Source organism: Tupaia chinensis, unplaced genomic scaffold (genome assembly GCF_000334495.1).
Source record: "Tupaia chinensis unplaced genomic scaffold, TupChi_1.0 Scaffold144952_1, whole genome shotgun sequence".
NCBI classification, from domain to species: Eukaryota; Metazoa; Chordata; class Mammalia; order Scandentia; family Tupaiidae; genus Tupaia; species Tupaia belangeri.
The window spans coordinates 3862635-3874398 of NW_006204812.1; the positions used below are offsets into that span (position 1 = coordinate 3862635).

The 11764-nt window shown below is 51.5% G+C and overlaps 1 long non-coding RNA gene across 2 annotated transcripts in view; it reads right to left on the bottom strand.

Annotated features, from left to right (window-relative positions):
- Window positions 1–3876: 3876 nt before the first annotated feature.
- The window catches only part of LOC106733782 (uncharacterized), a 27760-nt gene continuing 19872 nt past the window's right edge, over window positions 3877–11764 (bottom strand). Inside the window, exons 1-3 of one of the 2 annotated variants that reach the window (XR_001369678.2) lie at window positions 11423–11710; window positions 10940–11002; window positions 3877–4191 (exon numbers count right to left, since the gene is read on the bottom strand). This is a non-coding gene — a long non-coding RNA (uncharacterized LOC106733782). Of the gene's footprint in view, window positions 4192–10939; window positions 11003–11422; window positions 11711–11764 lie in introns of those variants that run through there. The other variant, XR_001369679.2, reaches the window with a different exon arrangement.

Below are 11764 nucleotides of genomic sequence, written 5' to 3' on the forward strand. Positions count from 1 at the left end.
GCACCCGCCCTAAAACAAAAAACCCCCACAAAAAAAAAAAAAAAAAAAAAAAAAAGAAAGAAAGGAACTCTTGGGTCCAGGGGAAGACTTGAAAAGTGTCACCCAGGGAACTCTTCCTCTCACTGCTGTCAGCTCACAGTAGGGGCCATTGAAACGGTGCAGAGCCATCTCCATAGTGCAGCGGTAAGCACTGTGCACAGGGAGGCACATACCAGGGCCAGCAGGTGGCGTAGCAGTTAAGGCACTGAACTCCCATGTGATTGGCCACGATTTGGCCCGGGACCCTGAAACTCACACTGGACGCGTGTGCATGCATGCCCAAAAGCCTGCGAGGAGAATGGAGGAGAAGGGATTTCAATATGGCCATCTACCCTGGGGGTTGATTTCTCACTTTCCGTCTCTGTCTCTCTGGAGAGCACACATGCCCTATAGCATGAATTTCTCTCTCTTAAAAAAAGGCATATACCACATGGCCAACTGTGGTTTGAATCCCTGCCTCAGTAGCTAGAAAAATGTGTGTGTGTGTGTGTGTGTGTGTGTATGTGTATGCTCAAAATCCTGATGGAAGGGAGAAAAAGGGACTATGGTGTGACCATGCCCCATTGAGGGGTGCTTTCTCTCTCTGGCTATTAAAAAGAAAAACAAGAAGAATGAAAGAAAGAGAGAGAAGGGAAGAAAAAGAAAGAGAAAAAAGGGCAGGAAGGAAGAAGGAAGGAAGGAAAGAAAGAAAGAAAGAAAAAGAAAGAAAGAAGGAAGGAAGGAAGGAAGGAGGGAGGGAGGGAGAAAGAGAGAAAGAAGGAAGAAAAGGAGAGGAGAGGAGAAACGAAAGGAGAGGAGAGGAGAGGAAAGGAAAGGAAAGGAAAGGAAAGGAAAGGAAAAGAAGGTAACAAAACAGTCTTCTGTCACCCTCAGTGCTTGCCTCGGGCTTCCCAAGGCCCATGAAGGAGCATGGGTCTGCAGTGAAGAGGGCGACCTTGCTGAGCAGAGAGACGTGAGACCAGGAGTGCCCAGGAGTCCACCCCTGCCTCTCAGATACTACGGCCTCCTGGTGAACAGGTGGCTTTTATGAGGTGTGTGATCCCAGCCCAACCCAAGCCCACCTGGAGTTTCCTCGTGGGGGATTCAGGGAGCCTTTGGCTGGTGCACTGGGCAGGAGAGAGCGGGTGCTCCCAGCCTGGAGCCCTCGAGGCCGTGCTTTCCACACCACTGGCAAGTGACCACCCAGTCACCTGGTGCTGTCCTAGCATTACTGGGAGGCTGTTGATGAGACCCAGAGACAGGGCAGGATGCAGAGTTAGGAGAGGCTGGGAGAGAACTGGGAACAGGAGGTTCTGTAGTAACTTCAGCTCTTCATCCGTACGATGGCCTCCCCACTGGATGCCTCCCCACTGGTGCCGACCTCCAGACTCCAGCTACCTCCTCCTCCAGTGGAGGAGAGAGGAGAGCAGCCTGAAGACGGGGGAGGGCTTGGGGAGTTTGCTTCTTAACCGAGGTGAGGACGGTGAGGACGGTGATTCCTGCATTCCTAGTCCAGAATCCTAGATTCCCAGGATCTGAAAAGACCTTCTGGTTCTTTCTACCTGCACCTACTGTGCCTGAATCATAGCAGTTGCCACCCAGGTGGTGCTTGCCTGCCTGCCGAGATGGGGAGCTCCCTAGCCCAGGCAGCCTTCTGGGAGTGTGGAACGTGGGGAAGGTCTTTGTCCTGCACCTATGAGAGCCTCAGCTCTCAAAGGCACGTGTGTTGTGGGGAGCTCACATGTGTGAGTGGGGAACACTGTGGTGATGTCACTTGGGAGGTTAGTCGTGGATCGCCCGGCTAGAGCTCTGCTGCAATTGCTTTCGGGCACGAGAACGCAGACCAGTCCCAGCTGCAGACTGCTTGGCTTTGCAGTGTGTCCTCCTATGCCTGGACACTTGGCCACATATCTGCTGACAGGAGAACCAGGGAGTCCCTTAGAGGTAATGTGCCCTGCAACCCACATTGTCCACATGAGAAATCTCCAAGTCCCAGCAAGAAGTCCCAACAGCAGCCATCGTTGGGCATCATAAACACACGGGGTCATGGGCTCCTCTGTGATCCTGGCCTTGGCTCCCCAACAGAGCGCAGTGGGTCTCAGCTCTGCTCAGCGCACCCATAAAGAGCTGTGATGAGGCTCGGCCTCCACCCAGTCCATCCTTGGGGGTGCCAGGTCCTTGCAAGCATGCTCTGATTTGGAACATAAAATGGATACTTTTGAGAATCAAGACCCGACTTTTTTTTTTTTTTTTTTAGAATATTTTTACGAAAGGGGTGTGAATGGATACTTTTGAGAATCAAGACCCGACTTTTTTTTTTTTTTTTGAGAGTTTTTTGCTATAGGGCGTGTGCATTAGCCCGAAAGACAGAGAGACAGAAAGTGAGAAATCACCCCCCAGGGGGATGACCACACCGCAATCCCTTCTCCTCCATTCTCCTCTCAGGATCTTAGGCACACACGCACCTGGCATGAGTTTAAGCCACTGGGTCCAGGACTTGAACTGCGGTCGACTACATGGGAGTCTAGCGACATAGCCATTACGCTAACTGCTGGTCCCTCAAGACCCGACTTTGAACGTGCCTCTCACCTTGGGCTGCAAGTCCCTCGCCCTTCCAGGCTTTAGACTCACTCAGAACAGTCGCCAGTGAAAAATGTGAGGACGGGAAGACTGGTCCGCTGCGGGGCTCTCAGACAGTAGCCTTTCTTCAGTCTAGACCCGCCATAACTTCTGGCCTTTCTGACTCAGAACTGGGGAGCGGGTTAGGGTGAGGAGGCAGGGCCTGGCTTAGCTCTCCCCAGAGGGTGGAGGGCAGGAGAGGGAAGACTGGGAGGAGAGCCCATGGAGGTGACTAGATGCCTCTACAGTGGAGATGCTGGTCTCACTGTGCCCTGAGATGTGCCCCAATGTCTTCCCTGGAAAGACCTGGGGCAGCGGGAGTGGGGAGATTCCTGCACAACCCCAGCTCAGCCTGGGCTTCCTCAATCTCCAGGCAGCCCAGGTTATCCCTAGCAGCAGCTCTGGCATCCACACTGGAGTCGGAGCAACTCTGGCCCCAGGTCTCTGGGCCCTGTTCTGTCCCTGTGACCTTGACCTTCTGGTGAGGAGGGGAGGCCATAGAGAAGAAGGAGGACTCCTACATGGACACCTCAGTCCTGGGGTTTGGGACCAATGTGCAAGGCTGGCAGACACTGCCATCTGCTGGTCACCCATCAGAACAGCATCGCAGTGTGGCTGAGCTCTCTCCTGGGACTACAAAAAGCAACCGGGGAGGGAGAAGACTCAAACCAGAGCTCCCAGCTCTGCAGTGAACAAGCTAACCTGGTGCTGTGAGGTGTCCCAGGAGATGAGGGAGCAAAGGCCACGCACCCGTATTGGGATCAGGAAACAGGTTAGTGTGGGGTAATGGTTAAAGACCTGGCTTCCACACCTCTGCCATTCACTAGCTTTGAGACCTGGGTGAAGTGAGTTGACCTCTCTCACCCCTTGTCGCCTCATGTTTAAATGGGAGTCTGACCTGCCAGGGGTGTGCAAAGGACACCTAACATTAAGTAAACTTAGCCCTGTCCCTGGCTCGCTAAGCAGTGGCTTTTATTGCTAGCTGGGTCAGGCCTGGCCTAACTACCTGGATACCTAGTTATAGCTTCTGGTCTCCTTGGCGTGGCCATTGTCTGTGAGACGTTCCCCCTCTCTGGATTTGCCTATTGTGAATATCAATATTCCAAATGTTCTGGGTTACGTCTCCAGTAGATTGTCTGTGAGACCTTTCTGGACAAATAAGATACTTAAAAAATTTTAAATTAAATTTTAAAAATAAAAAAAAATCCAACTTGGAATAGAAACTCTTGAATCTCTGTGCAAGTTTCGGATGCTCCATCTTCCTATCTTGGTCACATAGAACTCAGGGTTTCCTTTCTGTCCTAGACATACAATGATTAGGACCAAATATGTACGAAGGAAGATGGGCTGACAGGGCCCAGGGCTAGAGGAACGAGGTGTGTGTGCCCTCCAGGATGTGGGGGTCCCTCAGGACGCAGGCAGAGTGCGGAGAGCACTGTCACAGGGCTGGTGGGATGCTGATGTTGCAGGAGTTGGGGGCTGTCTCGAATCTTCTGGTCACATGGCCAAGGCATCCGTGAGATTGGTCTGCAGGAGGTAGTCCCCCAGGCTGCCCTGCAAAGAATGGGGACACGACCTAGGTCATGGCAACCAGCATGCCTCCCCCTGCCCTAGGTAGCTGATCCTCCTCTAAATAAAGTTAGTTCAGGGCGGCGGATTGGCCGGCTCCCGCCCTCCCAGACTGCACTGCTGGCTTGGTGGAAAAGTTACAAGACACTAGTCAAAATGCTGGAAGTCGATAAAAATACTGGAATCGATGTTCAGAATCAAAACCAGACAACCCCCAGCAAGCCTTTACAAGTTAAAAGAGCAATGATGTAGCACTCTCAGCTAGGAAAGCTGAAAAACATAAAACTTGTTACTGGTAAGAGGCCTGGCAGGGAGACAGCCCTATGTCCCTGGGTAGTGGGTTTATAGAGATTTCCCAAGAGCGACTTCACAGATCCACATTTGGAAGGAGGGAATCCTTTGATTTCCTTTCACTTAAAGAAATTTAATTTGCAGATATCATCACACAAGTGAAGATTAAATATACGGGGCTTAAAACATTTTTTTCTTTATGTTTTTGCCATAGGGCACATGCACTTACTAGAGAGAGAGAGAGAGAGAGAGAGAGAGAGGAAGTGAGAAATCACTGCCCAGGAGAGGTGGCCACACTGCAATCCCTTCTCCTCCATTCTTCTGGGATTTAGGGTGCACACACATGTACCTGGTGTGATTTTTTGTTTCTTTCTTTCTTTTTTTTTTTTTTGAGAGGTTTTTGCTAAGGGCATGTGCACTCACCAGAAAGGCAGAGAGAGACATAGAGACAGAAAGCGAGAAATCACCCCCCAGGGGGGATGGTCACGCCGCAATCCCTTCTCCTCTGTTCTCCTCTCGGGATCTTGAGCATGCATGCACACGTGCCTGGTGTGAGTCTAAGCCACTGGATCCAGGACTCAATCCGTGGTCGACTACATGGGAGTCCAGTGACATAGCCATTACAGTAACTGCTGGTCCCTGGTGTGATTTTTTTCAAGCATCCAGGTCTGGGATTCAAACTGTGGCCGGTCACGTGAGAATCCAGCACCTTAACCACCACACCACCTGCTGGCCCCCAGGATTTTTTTGTTTTTAAATAATTATTTAAATTTATTTATTATTATTATTTTTAATTGCTCCAGAGAGAAAGTGAAAGAGAGGGAAAGCGAGAAAGCAAGCTGCCAGGTCCAGGACTTGTGAACAACAGTCAGCCATGTGGGAGTCCAGTGTCTTAACCACCACACCATCTGCTGGCCCTCCTCCCCACTTTGTTTAAATTAAGGTGATAATGAAAACTACAAATGACCGAAACAGCATTTAATAAGGCAAGGTCAACATAAAGTGTGATATGCCCTCACAATGGATTACTACTCTCCTGTTATAAAACTGCATTTGATTTTTGTGCATGGGATGGAAAGATGCCCACGGTACACCATGCTGAAACGCTGGGTGGGCAGAACAGAGCCGAGGAAGGCATGTTCTCAGTCTCCCACACCTGGGTAAGGACACACACAGCTGGTCGTGTGTGTCTGTCCGCTTTTCACTGCGTCTGCGGTGTTGAACGTCACTATCCTGCACCCTCGCCTCGTGTCTCCTCAGAAATCCCTCTCTCCTTTCTGCTTTGACTCACATTCTTACATCAATAAGCCCTCCTTGAGATCGTCACTATCAAATATCAAAATGAACCAATTTCCACCTAACAGTGAGTGCAGAACTGACAGATCATGAGAACAAAACAGAGAGAGTCCAGGAGCAAATAGCAATGCTTGAAATATTTACAGCAGAGTAGTGATGGGCTGGCTCCTGGGCACAGCGGTAATGCCCTGCTTGGGAGAAGCTGGATTCCACATGGCAACGGTACTTCAAGTCTCTGGACTGGCCAGCCAGAAACGTGCCCTGGATCCACCTGGCTGGACGTCTGGAGGAAGAGGATCTGGCATATGCAGACTCCCTGGGGGTGCTCTTCGCTCTCTCACCTAGTCGTACACGCTCCATCATTCAATCTTGAGTAAAGGAATTTTTTAAAAAGAATATAATAATGGCAACAATCCCAATGAGGGACAGGCTGAATGGTTCAATAAAAGTGAATAAATGGAACTGTATACTGGATTAAACACTCAGGGGGAAATTGGTCTTTGTGCTATAAACCAAAATTAGTTCCTAGGGAATCAAAGAATTGACTGTATAAAATGAAGCCATAATAAGCACACTGGGATAAATATGTGAATATTTATAGACTCTGACTATAATTCCATGGTAAAAACCCTCAAAGTAATGTCCAGGGCTTGTCATTGTTTATGACATAGACTGTTTTGAAGAGTCCAAGTTACGGATTTATCTCATTGGTTCTCCTGGGGAGAAAAGTCTTACAAATGATGTAAAAAATTCTAAAAGCAGAACTGAGCTTAGCAAATGATCACACTTAAAATCATTAATCATTTCTTTTCATTAAAATTTTTAAAAATCTTTTATTTATTTATATTTTGGAAAAGAGATTTTTTTCTATAGGGCATGAACGCTTGACAGAGAGACAGAGATAGACAAAGAAACAGAAGATGAAAAATCACCCCCCAGTGGGGATGGCCACGCTGCAATCACTTCTCTTCCATTCTCCTCTTGGGATTTTGGGCATTCAGACACACGTCCCAGGCATGAGTTTTAAGCTACTGGGTCTGGGACTTGAACCATAGTCAACTATGTGGGAGTCCAGCGACATAACCATTATGCCATCTGCTGGTCTCTTAACATCACCAATCATGGAAGAAGCTGGCATACGTGCCCCTTGATTTTCTACTTTATACACACACACACACCTGCTAACAATCCACTTGCAACTCCCCAGGAGAACCAATGAGATAAATCCGTAACTTGGACTCTTCAAAACTATGTCATAAACAATGACAAAGCCTGGGCAACTGTTTCAGGAGACTAAAGGGAGGCGATAGCTAAAAGCAATGTAAGATCTTCCATTAGATTCTTAATGTGGGGTGGCATGTGAGGGCTGGGAAGGGAGGGAAGCAGCTGTAAATAGAAGACATTGCTGGGATCGCGGTGTAGGAACGGAAACACGGGTTACACGTTAGACAATAGTACTTGGTCAGTGTCAGTCTCCTGAGTATGACCGTCACGCTGTGGTCATGTAGGAGAATTTGCGTGTTCTAAGGAGGAACATGCTGATATACTCGGAATGAAATGGCCAGAGGACCGCTCACCCCAAATTCCTTTTACTGTACAACACAAAGAAAGTAAGCTCTGTGTCTCATTTCTCCCCTCCAGGCTCCCCAGACTCTTTCTACTCAATGACAACAGTGCATACTCAGAGACTCACAAAACAAGTTTCCAGAACAAGCTAGCGCCTCTCTGCCAAGTGTGTGTCCCAGCTGGTGTTGCACGGTCACCCGCTCCCCCACGCCCCCGCTCCCTGCCATGCACGTAACCGAGGACTGCCTACACAATGATAGCACGTCTGCCTGTGGTATTCTATGTCCTCATTTAAAATGATGCTTTTGGAGGTAATTCACCATGGAAAGATGTTTACAGGATGGTAAATGAAAAAGCAAGTTACAAAATAGTATAGCCACCAAGAGTCTGTGTTGTTCATATAAGGATACAGCTTATGTGCAAGCCGAGGAAAAAACGTCAAGAGGGAAGGAACATGGAGGCCCTAAACTCATGTTTTTGTCTCATGCTCACAAGATGGCTGCTGTGTCTCCAGCAATATATCCTCTTGCCAGGTTGAAGACAGGAAAGGGGCAAAGAGCTTTCTCCTAGCAAGGTAAACCTTCCACAGGGACCTTTGTATATATGTCAGATGATGTCATGTGGCCCCTTCAAACTACAAGGGAAACAAGTATTTTACCTTTCCAGCCTCTCTGATAACAAAAAATGGGAAGTAGGGGACAGTGAGTGGCTTTTGGGTAGCTAATCTACAATGCCTGCCACACGTTTCATTTCATTTCAGTCACGTTCTATCTCATTTAATTCACAGCAATGGACAAAAGGTTTCTGTTAGACCCATTTCCCTAGTGATTAAAGACAAAGGGCAAAGAGACAGCACCCACCTGGGTGTCTGTGACCCAGGTCCAGCACTCCTTCCTCCTGGAGAAATCCTTTGTATGCCCCAGATCCTGTCTGGGTTAGTCATGTGTGCTTTATCATCACCCACAGCACCCTGGGCCTGCATTCTCATTGAAATCTCTGACTGTTGAGGGACCAGCAGTTAGCGTAATGGCTATGTCACTGGACTCCCATGTAATCAACTGCAGTTCAAGTCCTAGACCCGGTGGCTTAAACTCACGCCGGGCGTGTGTGTGTGCATGCCCAAGATCCCGAGAGGAGAATGGAGGAGAAGGGATTGTGGTATGGCCATCCTCCCTGGGGGGTGATTTCTCACTTTCTGTCTCTCTGTCTCTCTCGGTCTCTTTGGCAAGCGCATGTGCCCTATAACCAAAACTTCTCCAAAAAAAAAAAAAAAGTCTCTGACTGCTGCAAGGGGTCTGTGAGCCCAGACTTGTGCAGTCCCAGGCCTGGCAAGGTGATAGGCCTGGAGCCGTGCCAGGGAGCCTTTGCTGAGTGACAGCTGAGGTGGCCCCGCTCCTTGTGGAGGTGTCCAGGCCCCTGGAGCGCTAAAGCATCATCACCTTAAAAGACAGAGGAAAATCAGCAGGTCAACAAAAGACCCAGCCCACCAGGAAGGAAAGGTCTCAGGAGCCTGTCAGGGCTGGCCTAGATCTCCCCCTGGGGCTGTGGGTGTCTCTAACCCACCTCACTGCCCCTGAGGCAGTGTTCCAGGGGGGAGACTGAGGCCTGGAGTGTCACTCCCAGGGCAGCAGAGAAAGGAGGAATAGAAAATCCTTCGCAATGTGGTTTGTGTTACTGCAGCTTCAGCCATGGAAGGGGCTCCTTGAGTCAAGCAGGAAGCAGAAAATATCAGATTTAGATCCCACATTCCATGCATTGTATACAATTATCCACTGGAGCCATGTGGGGGCATGTGGGACCCACAGAGGCAGAAAATGGGATGGGTCACTCATTCACGGGAAACCACTCCGTGTGCCCCGAGTCACCCCTGGTGCCCGCCCTGGGGCGGGGGTGAGGTCATTCTATGTGTTTACAAGGCACCTATGACAGGTATGCTACCAACTCCAGCACTGATGGGAGCCCCTTCCCCTCCTCGGGTAGCACAGTCCTCCAGCTCTGCTGACAGCCGGAGGGTAAGTACTTCCTCGACCCTCCTGGGCTGTCTTCACCTGCTTCACCAGCTGGCTTCCTCTGACTCACAGTGAACAGCCTCCTTTCCACCTGTGCCTCCCTCATCAGAGGCTCCAGCCCAGGTCGGCCTCGGGAGGTCCAGAGCCGTAGATCCAGCTGCCATGATTTCCTGGCCCTCACCGACTACCCATCCAAAATGGAGCACATCACTCCCCAGCCATGTGCCACTCCTCCAGGTGCCCTGTCCCGGACAATGGTGCCCTTGCCCGGTCACTGCAGGAGTCGAACCACAGTGGCATCTTCACTCCTGCTGCCCACATGCATTTGCCCCGGCAGGACCAGTTTCTCCTAAGTCTCTCTTGCCTGCCCCCTCTCCACCTGGGCGGCCATCACCCTAGCTCACGCCACCATCATTTGCAGCCTGGGCCTTTCTGCGGTCCTGCTCATCTCTGGCCTTCAGCATCACATGCTCCAGCCACTGCCCACAGCCCAGCTGGCCGGGCCACTCCTATGTCCACAGCCCTCCAACGGGGTCATGCTGGCCTCTTCCCCTCCTTCCCTGACATGTGCTGCCTCACGTTGAGGGCTCTGCACATGACAATCCTTCTCTCTTCTACCCAGTCTTCCTATTTTTTTTAAAGAATTATTTATTTAATTTTATGTATCATCATTATTATTATTATTTTAAATTTGAACACAGAGATAGAAGGAAAGTGAGAAAGCAAGCTGCCAGGTCTGGGATTCGAAACATGGTCAGCCATTTGGGAGTTCAGCGCCTCAACTACCATGCCACCTGCTGCCACCCCCTCCCCCCCCGCATCTTTTATCCAGTCTTACGTCTTCAGTTTATCTTGGGCTTTGGCTCCAAGTCTTTTCTGACCCCCAGGCCTTCCCCAAGTACCAGGGCAAAGAGGCCCATGGGAAGCAGTGACTGCGTGTGCTCATCATGTTCTCAGCACACAGCACGTCGCATGCACTGGACAAGTGTTCGTGCAACTATGACTGCTGACCCGTGCACTACCGCCGGACTCTTGGGAGGCTAAGGCTTGGACTGCTCTGTTCCCTTTTCTTTTTCTATTAGCAGACAGGGTCTGCAAAGGACGTGGCCATTCTCCTGCCTGAGCCTCCCTGCTGGGACCACAGGCATGCACCACCAGACCCGGCTCTTTTCAGACAGTGCCCAGCCGGCCTCCTGCCTCATCTTCCAAGTTACCAGGGTCACAGGAGCATGCTCTTGCACCTGGCCTTCTGGTTGGACAGGGAATTGAACCTGGGCCTCCCGTGTGGTCCCAACCTGTGGAGCAATCTCTGCAGTGCACAGGATGGTTGCGGACATCCAAACTTCCTCCCCCTAACGTGAAGAATGGCCACTCAAACAAGACATGGCAGACCTTTTGCTACCAGGACCCCAGCCCCACAGGCTGGCCGCCAGCAGCCAAACCAGGTCAGAGCTCCTCCCTGCAGCCTCCACTGGCCTCCCCAGAACTGGCCTCCCAGGGTGCCTCCCATTCATTACTGTGCATTTCCTCTAAACGAATGGAAAGGAACCCCCAGAGGCCTGTGAACATACCTAATTATTCAGGAGACACTCGGGGAAGGTGATTTCCAGGCAATGACGGTGATGGTGGCAGTGCTGGAGAAACCCAAGACAGTCTTGTCACCAGGTCGTGACTTCTCCTGTCCCTGCATCTGTTGCCCTCCCCCACTGGGGCCCTAACAGAGAAGGACAGGGGTTTACACCTTCTTTGCCTGGGCTACTCCGGCAGGGGACACACCTGTTGCTCATGGAGACTTGTGGGCAGGTCTAGGACTCCCACAGGCCTTCCCCACACCTCAGCCCCCTTGTGAGGGGCGCTGGACTCTTGACCTCATTGCCCTCTCCCCAGCTGTGGACCCAAAAGCAGGGCTGGAAGCAAGCCAGCGGCTGGGAGGCACCTACCCTGGGGTCTGTCAGCCACCAGGGAGAGGCTCTGTGCCACCCTCTGAAAGAGTGCCCGCCAGGGAGGGTAGAGCCGGGCAGGAGAGGGGAAGAGGGTGGCGGGCCAGGGCTCACCTGCACGCAGGGGCCGGGGCTGCCGGGTCGCCTCCCCGCGTGACTGCGAAGCCTCCGGCGGCTGGAACAGAGGCCAGCCTGGTAGGTATCTGCTGACCACCCGCTGAGTACACGGGCCCCGCGGGAAGGAAGGGACAGCAGCTCGTGACGGAGCTGGCAGCAGACACGGCAGAGCCCCGTGCCTCCCGCGCGTAACCGCTAGAACGACTCCTGGTGTCCCTCGTGGCTGGCCCCGCGCTAAGCGTTGTGCGGAGCCGCGGCGTGCACAGACACGCTGGGATCGCTCCGGGTCACCCCCGGACCCGACGTGCACAGCCGGCCACCAGGGGGCGGCCTGGCGCG